The sequence below is a fragment of the Primulina huaijiensis genome, chromosome 7 (genome assembly GCF_012295235.1).
Source record: "Primulina huaijiensis isolate GDHJ02 chromosome 7, ASM1229523v2, whole genome shotgun sequence".
Taxonomy (NCBI): Eukaryota; Viridiplantae; Streptophyta; class Magnoliopsida; order Lamiales; family Gesneriaceae; genus Primulina; species Primulina huaijiensis.
In genome coordinates this window covers 19,256,360-19,270,060 of record NC_133312.1, presented here as the reverse complement: position 1 = coordinate 19,270,060, position 13,701 = coordinate 19,256,360, and the positions used below count along the sequence as shown (strand labels likewise).

The following is a 13,701-nucleotide window of genomic DNA, read 5'->3' as shown; positions in this document are numbered from 1 at the left end:
ATATGTATAAATTGAATTTTTTTAGTATTCTAAGACCGAGCTTCTACCGCTATACATAAAATATTATTGTTGACACTCGAACCAATAAGAGAGCACCATACATAGAGCATGCACACGCATCTACATTTTGATGTGTTATTTAACCATACATAACCGAACGATGATTTTTCGTAATTCCACAAAGCATGTAAGATTTGCAGGTAAGAAGTTTTTCAAAATTGACATTAGGGTTAGAGTAGAGATGAGTTAATCTTCATCATCGAGGAGACTGAAATCTTCTATCGTATCAGCCCTCGTAGATTGTTTGTTCATCACTTCATTGAACGCAAATTTCAATTTCTAGAGGAAGAAGTGGATCACATGCCACGCTATTTTCCCACAATGGTTTAGGGTATCCTGAAACAAACGAGAAATTATCACATTGCATGGGACAAAACTCAATGAGTTTTCTTTCGCCACGGTTTTATGAATACTTTATAACTAATAATGACAAACAAAATACCTGTCACGGGACATCGACCCGGTGAATCGCTGGACCTTATGTGGCGCAGGATAGCCTCTTTTTCATATATATGTGCTTGCAGTCCATGCTGCAAGAAAGAAAAAAATCAAATCAAACATGTTGGTGTGTGTTTTTCTTGACAAGAAGTAATTCAGTGCATATAGAATAAGTTTTTAGGTTTCGCTGGATGATAACCAAGAATTTAATGGGCCCTTGTGGCAGTGCGTTACAACCAACAGAAAAACAGTACGTTATTGTTAGAGTAGGTGTCCGGCAAGCCAACTTGTGGCTCGGGCTTTATTGACTCTAATATAAAACAATCTTTATTTTAATAATATTTTACGATTTTATTCGATTATGGTATTATACTTTATCTGTATACCCATGCAAGCTGCATAGATAAAGTCTTTGAATATGAAATAGGTACCATGAGGTCTGCGTCGCAACGTAAGATCATGAAACTCATTAGGAAGTGCACCGTATATTCTAAACAGGTTCCTAGTCGATTCAGCTGCCTAAAACAAGGATAAAGGTCGCTCGAGCTTGAGACTAGCATATGTGTAAACGCCATGTTTCATTGGCAAGGGCATGGAGATGTCCATTAACACAGATGGGTGATCATGTAATGATGCACTGAACAACCCTCCAGCAGACTGTCCAAGTGGTTCTCACTTATCGAGTGGAATAGTCCGCAGTTATGGTTGTACACCATTAGTCCTTTGACCCGGGACAATGTAGGGGCTATACGTACTAGCATGCACTTTGATCCGTTTACCGACTCCATCGAGGGTCATCAGGTGGCGAGGTTGGGTGTAGTTTCGAAATACGTAGGAGCAAATGCATTGTAGTCGGGGATTCACCGTTCGCTTACGGATGAAGATATCTTATATGATCTGATGAGTTAATAGTGCAAGGAGTCTCTGGCCAGAGCAAGAAATGTGCTTTAGGGAAATGTGTTTTCCTAGTTGCACATACCTTGTCGCTATTAATACTCAAAGATAAATCACATCGTTATCGGATTCATATGAAACTCTCGATATACCAATGGTTACAGATTCGATCGGGATATATGTGTTGAAGGGACCGTACTGTACGCTAACCATGACTAAAAGTTCTTGTAGGCACTATCAGTGATACCTAGGGGATCATGGGGCGATGCTACTAGACGCTCTTACCATGATCTGATGGGTGCAATCAGAAATGAGTTCTGACATTCTTGATCAAGGAGTTGATGAAAAGAATGGGGTTAACAAGGGTAAACCCGAATAAGAATAAATGTTATTCTGAATCACATGGAGATGTGAACCCACAACTAGCTGTATCCCTGAACCATTGAGGGTCACACAAGTATCGGATTCTGTGTTCCCGTTGAGATAGTCAAATTTCAAGGAGTTGTAATTTGGCGACTATAGTTTGATGGAGATCAAACATGAAGCTTATAAAGGAGTTTATGAGCTGATTCCATAGGATGGAAGAAGTGAAAGTTAGCATGATTGCTAAATAAGGAAAGGAGAGTGGAACTTCCTGTTTTGTGAAAGAGTTCACTAAAACTGGCAGCTGCCCAATATGGTAAGTGAAAATTTGGATCTTTGAAATTTTCGATTTTCATTATATGAACAAGATTTGTATCCTTGGTACATCGGCACTCTCGGATCGTCGATCGGGGTTACAATGAGTTCGGAATCATTTTTTTGGTGAATTTTGAATTTACTAATTAAATGATTGTGCTAGTAGTGGTGACTACTAACATGCACAAATTTCCATAAATATTCTAGAGGAGTCTAGAATTAAATTAACCAAGGAGTTAGTTTATAAATTAAATAATTGTTATTTAATTTAATATACATATACATGTATATATTTTATATGGTGATATAAATTATGTGTATATGATATTATTATGTCATGTATTATTAAATGTTAATAAATACATTATATATTAATTATATGGGAGTTTAAATATAATGAAATTAATAGAGTCCTTGTGGGAGAGAGACTCCTAATTAGATTAGGAGTCTCACTCTATAAATACACCATAAGAAGGCATAATTCAAGAGAGATTTTATTCCATAAAATCCACAAAATTCCTTCCCCAATTGCATACACATGTCTCGGCCACCATCTTGAAATTTGGAAGAAAATTGTTGGCCAAAAGCATATTAGATTTGCTTAATTATGGATTAAGAATCTATAATATTTGTTAATGATTTATTAAGAATTAATTAACATAAAAACCATGATTTTGATTCATGGAGCTCTCGGCCATACTTTAAAAAGATTTGGGAAAATTTCGGCCATGTGATCCCTTCTTCCACCGCCGTCTCTGGATTTTGGAAATTCGGAGGCTCCAGTCTCAACGAAGAAATCGTTTGGATTTTCTAGTGCAAACCAAGCGAGGAACACAATCTTCGATCGTGGACCTAATTAGACGATCAAAGGAGACAAGCCGTTTGTAGAGAATTATAAGAAGCGCTATATCCGCCTAAACATCGGAATGGTTTGGGTCCAGCGTAATAAACGCAAAGGTATAATTCTGAACGCCCTATGTATGTTTTCAACAAACGACGCCCAAGAACAAAATTTTTAAACTTCCGCTGCGTCTTGGTTGCGAGAATACGATGTCCAACAGTGGTATCAGAGCCCGGTTATTCTCAATCGTGTGTTTTAATTAAATTGTGTTGAGTTTATTATTTCTAACCGCGTAAGAATTTTTATGAAAAACGCCCCTAAAATTATTTCTGAAAAATCAGTTTTTGAAAAATAAAATAAAAAAATTTTCGCGTCTGCCCGGAACTGTTCCGGGCAGACGCGCGCGCAGCAGCCACGTGGCGGGCGCACAGGGCGCGCGCGCAGGAACCGCACGGCAGGCGCCCAGCGCGCGGGCACGTACCTGCGCACCTGTGCGCGCGGCCAGTGCACAGCGCGCCCGCCAGCGCTCGATCGGATCGGGCACAGGGCGGGCGGCGTGGACGGGTGTCAGGGAACGTCTCGAGCCCCGCGCTGGGTTGTGGGCTTGAATTGTTCGGGCCTAGGGGCAATTTTCAGATTTTTTTTAAATTTTGGGTTAAATTGATATTTTATGAAAATACAGACGATTTTACCCCTGCAATAATTTTTATAAAATCAATTTCTTACAAAATAAATAATTAAAATATGATTTTAATTATTTATGGTAAAAGGTGTTTTACAAGAAATTTAATTTTTTGAAATTAAATAAAAGTGTTTATTTAATTTGATAATTATGGCGGTTAGTAATAATTTGCGAGATACGCGATTTATTGATAATATGTGATATTATCGGATTTATATAATATATGATATTATATGTTAAAATGATGATCGAGAGCCATGACCAATTTGCTAGGTGTATGTTAGGATATTTTATGTGTTGTAATTTTTGATTATTTGATAATTAAAAGTGGACCTGGTTTATGGTCCGTTCTCACCCCCTAAATTTGTATCCCAATGTGCCATGGATATTTAATGTAAATATTAGAATTAGTGGGAGATCAAGATTTGAAGACGGTGGGCCCGATCCTCGGAAGGAGTTTTGGAGATCGAAGACATGTAAAATATTGGAAGCTTATGTAATATTGCATTTGCATCCCTGCATTTACCTAGGTTATGGCCATGGATCCGTATGTGGCTCGTACGGATCAATTAGCTCTCGGTTATCGATCATCCTTTATTATTATTTATGATGTATGTGATATATTATAAATAATCAGTATGTGCGTTATTATATAATAATAACAAGAGTTGCATGAATCCGGCAATCATACAAACAATCATGACACGAGATTTAAAACTAATGATGAGACAAATTTTTAAAAATTAAAATCTCTCATTTTGGATGAGATCCAAAATTTAAATCAAGCCCATTAAAAGGATAATTAAAAGAAAGTTTAATAATTCTTTGCCTTCCATCAACGGTGGTTGCATGATGAACGCTACCCGTGATCAGTGTCTGGCTCATATTATTGGGGAGGCTGGAAGCCGGAAAGCTGTGACTTCCATTGACATATTTGATGTGAATTACGTGAAACTCCCATGACTTCGGCTCATATTATTGGGGGATCTCATGGCGACCGTCCATTAAGGTTCAACATTGATGGGACGGGCTCGACACGTGAAGAGAAAGGGGATCATATTATTGGACCCTCCTCAAACGTGAGGCAAAATTACGTAAGGGTTGCAAGGGGTTGTAATTGGGCTCTACCTTTTGGAAGTTATGATTGGCTGATATTATTCGGGATCATGATTTCACAATTGGGCCTTGAATACTCACTAAGGAAATTGGATTTCCCGTTTTTCATCAGAGGGTGGTGAAAATGTCAAAATAGTGGGAGGCAATTCGTAAAAACAAAAGTCCATATTTTACGTCTTACAAAATATTTTAAAATAATCAGTAATTTTTATTCTGTTTCCATATCAGTATATTTATGATTTCGTCACGCGATCCATTTCAATTATTAAAACAAGCTAACCAAACACTAATCTTCAAGATTGGCTAGGAAAATTGTTCTAAGTTCGGAGAACATACACACTAATGTCAGTCTTGCTGAACTGACAAAGCGTGCAAGATGGTGGGACCATAGTATGCAAGCTGAAGGGTAATATGCTCACTTCTATGTCAAATGAACTGTAGAGACAGTTTTGAGAAAATATTGAATGTTGTTGACATTCGAATACTAATGCAAGAGTTGCATAGTGCATGAAACTCGCATAATGATGCACACCACTTTCAAAGAACACATGACTACACGCATGTAAGATGGGGCTCTTGCCAATGAGCATGGTGTAAGTATGATTAGGCCTATTGAGAAGGTGGTGGGCCTAGAATTTGACAAAGCCCGATAAGTCAGAACATATTTTCTTCACTGCAAAAAGTCTGGACATAAGAAATTATTTGGGCCAAAAATGTTTTGGCAATGATAAGTGAATGTCCAAGTTAATACAATTTCAACAACAACCAAAAGAAAACAAGATAGTCTAAACCAAGCACATTTGTGGCACGTTAGGCTAGGACATATTTCCCGAGGAAGGATCCACAAGCTAGTGGGAGAGGGTCTGTTTGACTCGTCAGACATAAACTCTCTAAGAGACGTGTGAGTCCTGTCTGAAAGGAAAAATGACCAAGGCCCCTTTCCTAGAGAAAGTAGAACGTGAACATGATCTGTTGGATTTGATTCATACAGATATGTGTGGCCCGCTAAGTGTTAGCACGAAATTTGGCAATTCCTACTTCATTACCTTTACCGATGACCATTCGATGTTTGGGTATGTGTATTTGATGAAATACAAGTTCAGCCTTTGAAAAGTTCAAAGAATTCAGAACAGAAGTAAAGAAACAGTTAAGAAAAAGTATAAAAATACTACGATTAGATCGAGGTGGAGAATACTCGAGTACTGAGTTTAAAGACTACCTTAAAGAGAATGAGATTCTCTCACAGTAAATTCCGTCTGCCACACCCCAGTTGTATGGTGTGTCAGAACGTTGTAATCGGACGAGATGGACATGGTTCGATCGATGATGGGATTCACTGAGTTGCCGCCATCCCTTTGGGGATATGCGCTTGAAACAGCGGCAAGGTTGTTGAATCAAGTCCATACAAAGGCAGTGAATAAAATTCCATATGAGATATGGATGGGAAAGTCGCCCAAATATTCTTACCTAAGAATATGGGGATGCCCTGTTTACGTGAAGCAGATAGTGGGAGACAAATTGGATAGTAGAGCCAATTTGTGCTACTTTGTGAGATATCCAAATAACTCTGTTCGATACTACTTCTATTTATCCTAGTGAAACAAAGGGGTTGTTTCAACGAATGCCACCTTCTTGGAAAAGGAGTTTCTATTAGATAGAAAAGGCCGGATGATAGAACTCGATGAGATTTGAGAGCTACCCATTACAGAAATAGTAGAACCACACCCCAACAGCCAATCAAAGAAACACAAGCTCCTAGGATATCCGAAAGGATCTCAAGGCCGCCTAAAAGGCTGAGCTTGCTTCTTGAAGAGGGTCAAGGTGAGCTCATTCCTGGATGCGATCTAAGAAATTTCAAGGAAGCATTGTTTGATGCTGATTCATCTAAATGGCTTAAAGCCATGCAATCCGATATGTACTCCATGTATTCGAACCAAGTATGGTCCTTAGTAGATCAACCTGAGGGAATTGTTCTCATAGGATGCAAATGAATTTACAAAAAAAAACTTGGAGCGGATGGGAAGGTGGTGACCTTCAAAGCTAGATTGGTAGCAAAAGGGTATACTCAAAGACAAGGTGTTGACTATGAGGAAACCTTTTCTCCACTCGCAATATTCAAGTCCATAAGGATACTGCTAGCCATAGCAGCATGGTATGACTATGAAATATGGCAGATGGATGTGAAGACAGCGTTCCTTAATGGGAAATTAAAGAAGAGATTTACATGTCTCAACCTGAAGGATTCACATCAGTAGGAAGTGAGCATATAGTATGCAAACTTCAGATATCTATTTATGGACTCAAACAGGCATCAATGAGCTGGAACCTCATATTTGACAACACTATCAAAGAGTTTGATTATGCCAAAAATCCCGAGGAACCTTGTGTATACAAAAAGATTAGTGGGAGTGCACTGACATTCCTAGTGCTTTATGTTGATAACATACTACTCATTGGGAATGACGTAGGGATGTTGCAGTCAGCTAAAGTATGATTAGCTGGTAAGTTCTCCATGAAGGATATGGGTGAAGCATCATATGTATTAGGAATACAGATCTATAGGGATAGATCAAAAGAATGCTAGGGCTAACCCAATCCACACACTACAAGAAAAATCGTATTTAACAACACATCAAAGACAACGGATTTAACAAAAACCGTTGTCTTTTTACTTTGAACAACGGTTTTAACAAAAACCGTTGTCGTAGCCTAAAAAAATCCGCTCAAAGACAACAGTTTCTTTAAAACCGTTGTCTTTGATATATCTACGACAACGGTTTTTAAAAACTGTTGTAAACCGTTGTCGTTGAGCGTTTTTTTTTGGGGCTACGACAACGGTTTTTAAACTGTTGTCTATTAGAGTTTCTCTTCAAGCTACGACAACGGTTTTTAAAAAACCGTTGTCTTTCAACTGGTTTTTCGACAAATTTTGTTGTCAATATTAGATTTTGTTACGGTTTAAGTAAAATCTGTAGCTAAAATTAGCGACGGTAAAAACCGTTGTCGTTGAGCGTTTTTTTTTGGGGCTACGACAACGGTTTTTAAACTGTTGTCTATTAGAGTTTCTCTTCAAGCTACGACAACAGTTTTTAAAAAACCGTTGTCTTTCAACTGGTTTTTCGACAAATTTTGTTGTCAATATTAGATTTTGCGACGGTTTAAGTAAAATCTGTAGCTAAAATTAGCGACGGTTATACTATACCGTCGCTAATTTAAATATTGCGACGGTTTAAGTACACCCGTCGCTAAAATTAGCGACGGTTTTAAGTAAAACTGTCGTCGATGTAGATATAGCGACGAATTTACGAAAACAGTCGCTAAATTTAGCGACGGTTTTTGTATAACCGTTACTAAGTTTAGCGACTGTTTTGGTAAACCATCGCCGATCTATAATTAGCGACAGTTTATATTTAACCGTCGCTATATTTAGCGATGGTTTATTATAACCGTTGCTAAATAAAGCCACAGTTCTTGTAAAAACGTCGCTAATTTTAAATCGGCGACAGTTAAAAAATAACCGTCGCTAATGGCGACGGTTCAAGTCAAAACCGTCGCAAACTGTCTATAAATACCCCCACCCTCAGTCCATTTTCTACCATACCACTTCACAACACTTAAAATTTTTCTCCTTTACACAATTTTAATTTCGTTTTTCTCTATAAAGTTTAATAAATTTTTAAAATCAGGAATATAGTATTTTCGACAGTAAATCAAGAATATAATTAGCATTGTTAGTTTTTTTATATATTTATTAAAATATTAAAAGTGAAATTTTTTTTTATTTTACTGAAAAAAATAGCGACGGAAAGCATAAAATACCGTCGCTAATATTAGCGACGAAATTTAAAAAATACCGTCGCTAAATTTAGCGACGGTGTATAAAACCGTCGCTCTTTAGCGACCATTTTAATTACGACCGTCGCTAATTTTAGCGACGGTTAACGATGATTTCCGTCGCAAATTAATTGGCGACGGTTTTTAAACAACCGTCGCAAATTGTAACTACCACAACACTCCAAAACCGTTGTCTTTTAGCGAATTCTTTAGCCACAGGACCTTTAACAACGGTTTTATATACCTACGACAACGGTTTTTCACCGTCATCTTTAGACGTCTACGACAACGGTTTTTCGCCGTTGTCTTTGAGCACACCCTTTAACCACAGGGCTTCTAACAACGGTTTTAAAAGGCCTACAACAACGGAGAAAAATCGTTGTCGTAGGCCTTTTTTCTTGTAGTGACATATATCGATATCATACTGAAGAGATTATCTATGGAAGAGTCCATGAGAGGATATCTCCCAATGTCTCATGGGGTGAATCTATCCAAGTCTATGTGTTCTAAGACTGATGAAGAGATAGAAACCATGAGTCGCATTCCATATGCGTCTGCCATAGGCAGTATTATGTATGGTATGATATCTACTCGACCTGATATTGCATATGCACTGAGTGTTGCAAGCCTATATAAGTCGAATCCCGATCTACTGCATTGGAACGCAGTAAAGAACATTCTTAAATACTTGAGAAGAACTAAGAATTTGTTCTTGGTATACGGGAGTGGAGAACTAAAATTGGAATGCTACATTGATTCTAGCTTCCAATCAGATGTGGATGATTCGAAATCGACCTCTGGATTTGTATTCAAGCTCAATGGTGGTGCTGTCTCTTGGAATAGTTCCAAGCAAGATACCACAGCGGATTCAACCACTGAGGCCGAATACATAGCTGCATCGGCTGCAGCAAAGGAGGGTGTTTGGATGAGGAATTTCATCCGAGAGTTGGGCGTCATTCCTCAAACAGTTGATCCAGTCCCGGTCTACTGTGACAACACCGGTGCCATTGCGCAAGCAAAGGAACCGAGGTCTCATCAGCGATCCAAACATATACTGAGGAAGTTCCACATAATCCGGGAGATTGTGGGAAGATGAGACATTTCGGTTGAGAGAGTCGCCTCCGCAGAGAACGTTGCTGATCCACTAACGAAGCCCCAGCCAGGACCATTTTTTGAGAAGCATCACGAAGCAATGGGTCTGAGATCTATGGGTAGTTGGCTATAGGGCAAGTGGGAGATTGTTAGGGTAGGTGCCCGGCAAGCCAACTTGTGGCTCGGGCTTTATTGACTCTAATGTAAAACAATCTTTATTTTAATAATATTTTACGATTTTATTCGATTATGGTATTATACTTTATCTGTATACACATGCAAGCTGCATAGATAAAGTCCTTGAATATGCAATAGGTACCATGAGGTCTGCGTTGCAACGTAAGATCATGAAACTCATTAGGAAGTGTACCGTATATTCTAAACAGGTTCCTAGTCGATTCAGCTACCTAAAACAAGGATATAGGTCGCTCGAGCTTGAGACTAGCATCTGTGATGTAAACGCCATGTTTCATTGGCAAGGGCATGGAGATGTCCATTAACACAGATGAGTGATCATGTGATGATGCACTGAACAACCCTCCCGCGGACTGTCCAAGTGGTTCTCACTTATCGAGCGGAATAGTCCGCAGTTATGGTTGTACACCATTAGTCCTTTGACCCGGGACAATGTAGGGGCTATACGTACTAGCATGCACTTTGATCCGTTTACCGACTCCATCGAGGATCATCAGGTGGCGAGGTTGGGTGTAGTTTCGAAATACGTAGGAGCAAATGCATTGTAGTCGGAGATTTACCGTTCGCCTACGGATGAAGATATCTTATGTGATCTGATGAGTTAATAGTGCAAGGAGTCTCTGGCCAGAGCAAGAAATGTGCTTTAGGGAAAGGTGTTTTCCTAGTTGCACGTATCATGTCACTATTAATACTCAAAGATAAATCACATCGTTATCGGATTCATTTGCAACTCTCGATATACCAATGGTTGCAGATTCGATCGGGATATATGTGTTGAAGAGATCGTACTGTAAGCTAACCATGACTAAAGGTTCTTGTAGGCACTATCAGTGAGACCTAGGGGATCATGGGGCGATGCTACTAGACACTCTTACCATGATCCGATGGATGCAATCAGAAATGAGTTCTGACATTCTTGATCAAGGAGTGGATGAAAAGAATGGGGTTAACTAGGGTAAACCCGAATAAGAATAAATGTTATTCTGAATCACGTGGAGATGTGAACCCACGGCTAGCTGTATCCCTGAAGCATTGAGGGTCACACAAGTATCGGATTCTGTGTTCCCGTTGAGATAGTCAAATTTCAAGGAGTTGGAATTTGGCGACTATAGTTTGATGGAGATCAAACATGAAGCTAATAAAGGAGTTTATGAGCTGATTCCATAGGATGGAAGAAGTGAAAGTTAGCATGATTGCTAAATAAGGAAAGGAGAGTGGAACTGCCAGTTTTGTGAAGGAGTTCACTAAAACTGGTAGCTGCCCAATATGGTAAGTGAAAATTTGGATCTTCGAAATTTTCGATTTTCATTATATGAACAAGATTTGTATCTTTGATACATCGGCACTCTCGGATCATCGATCGGGGTTACAATGAGTTCGGAATCATTTTTTTGGTGAATTTTGAATTTACTAATTAAATGATTGTGCTAGTAGTTGTGACTATTAACATGCACAAATTCCCATAAATATTCTAGAGGAGTCTAGAATTAAATTAACCAAGGAGTTAGTTTATAAATTAAATAATTGTTATTTAATTTAATATACATATACATGTATATATTTTATATGGTGATATAAATTATGTGTATATGATATTATTATGTCATGTATTATTAAATGTTAATAAATACATTATATATTAATTATATGGAAGTTTAAATATAATGTAATTAACAGAGTCCTTGTGGGAGAGAGACTCCTAATTAGATTAGGAGTCTCACTCTATAAATACATCATAAGAAGGCATAATTCAAGAGAGATTTTATTCCATAAAATCCACAAAATTCATTCCCCAATTGCATACACTTGTATCGGCCACCATCTTGAAATTTGGAAGAAAATTGTTGGCCAAAAGCATATTAGATTTGCTTAATTATGGATTAAGAATCTATAATATTTGTTAATGATTTATTAAGAATTAATTAACATAAAAACCATGATTTTGATTCATGGAGCTCTCGGCCATACTTTAAAAAGATTTGGGAAAATTCCGGCCATGTGATCCCTTCTTCCACCGCCGTCTCTGGATTTTGGAAATTCGGAGGCTCCAGTCTCAACGAAGAAATCGTTTGGATTTTCTAGTGCAAACCAAGCGAGGAACACAGTCTTCGATCGTGGATCTAATTAGGCGATCAAAAGAGGCAAGCCGTTCGTAGGGAATTACAAGAAGCGCTATATCCGCATAAACACCGGAATGGTTTGGAGTCCAGCGTAATAAACACAAAGGTATAATTCTGAATGCCCTATGTATGTTTTGAACACACGACGCCCAAGAACAAAATTTTTAAACTTCCGCTGCGTCTTGGGTGCGAGAATACGGTGTCCAACAGTTATATCTTTAAAATAAAATTAGGTAAGCATAAGCAGCCACTTTAACTTCTTTTTTGTCAAGAAGTAGGTATTGAAATTGGGTGAACAAAACTTGGAGAAGTATTTCAAAAAACTTCCATGAAGTAGCTGGATAACAAAAGCACATTTTTTTCAAAAACATCATATAAATTGTTACTGCTGATGATTGGTTTTTATTCTCTGCTAAAGGTTTTCTAAACCGAGAAAGCTAATTTATCACAAAGTTAGAGAAAAAGAACACCTTCGAACATGATCTTTTAGTTCAATGACAGGCTTTCCGGTCAATGGGCAAGTAACATTTAGAAGATTGCACTCTTTGCTTGTCATTACTTTTGGATCTCGGTTTTCTCGTGCTCAAAACGCAGCGGAAGTTTTAAAAAATTTTTAGATCTTTACATTCAAGATATATTTGGACACTCGTATGATTTTAATTAAACATATATAGGATGTTTAAAACTTTTACTTTTGGTGAACAATTTTCACTTGGCTCTAACTACGCCGGTATAAGCGAACGTAGCTCTTTTTGTAAATCCCACGTACGTTCTTCAAATCTTCTTTCTTCAATCTCCTAATCCGGTCCACGACTAGTTACTTGTTCCTCTTCTAACTTGCACTAGAAAGTATAGAAGGATTTATTGTTGGAGATCAAAAATTCGAGAGGCGACTCAAACCAAAAAAATCTTTTGATATGGCCGAAAATTTTGAGAAGAAAAAGCTTGTGATTTTCTAAAATCACAAATAAGAGTGGAGGCTAGGGTTTTTCAAAAATTATGAATGAATTGTTTTTAACCTTAAGCCTAATACATATATATAAGCTTATGGCTCATTAATTAAATTAAATACTTAATGGACTTAATCAATTAATTATTCTAGTCCAACTAGTTTAATTAATTAATTAATCTTTTAAAGTCTAATTAAGAATCTTAATAATATGCATGTTGGTCTTGTACTCCTACAAGCCCATTATACATATACCCATTACATTTAATTTGAATCCCTTATGAATTCAACATTTGAATTTAAAATTTAAATTATAAATTCAACTCCTTGAATTTATCACCTTCAAAATTTAATATTTAATAAACTCAAATTTTGAGTTTAATAAATTAAATCATCAAATTTTATAAATTCAACTCCTTGAATTTATTATCTCCAAATTTATAAATTCATAAATTCAATTTCTTGAATTTACTATCTCATAAATTCAACTCTTTGAATTTATTTTGTCAAAATTTAATTATCATAAATTCAACTTCTTGAATTTACTATATCATAATATAAATTCAACTCCTTGAATTTATTCTCTCAATGTTTTATATAAATTCAACTCTTTGAATTTATTATCTCAACGAGAACAAATATTCCAGTACTTGTGTGACCCTCAATGGTTCAGGGATACAGCTAGCCATGGGTTCACAACTCTTTGTGATTCAAGACATAATCTTTTATTCGGGTTTACCCTAATTTGCCCCATTCTATGTATCAACAATTGATCATGAGAATGCCAGAAATCATACTTCTG

General features: G+C 37.3%; 1 pseudogene; it reads right to left on the bottom strand.

Moving 5' to 3' along the window:
• Positions 1-246: 246 nt before the first annotated feature.
• Positions 247-12,506, bottom strand: LOC140981666 (E3 SUMO-protein ligase MMS21-like; annotated as a pseudogene).
• Positions 12,507-13,701: the final 1,195 nt, after the last annotated feature.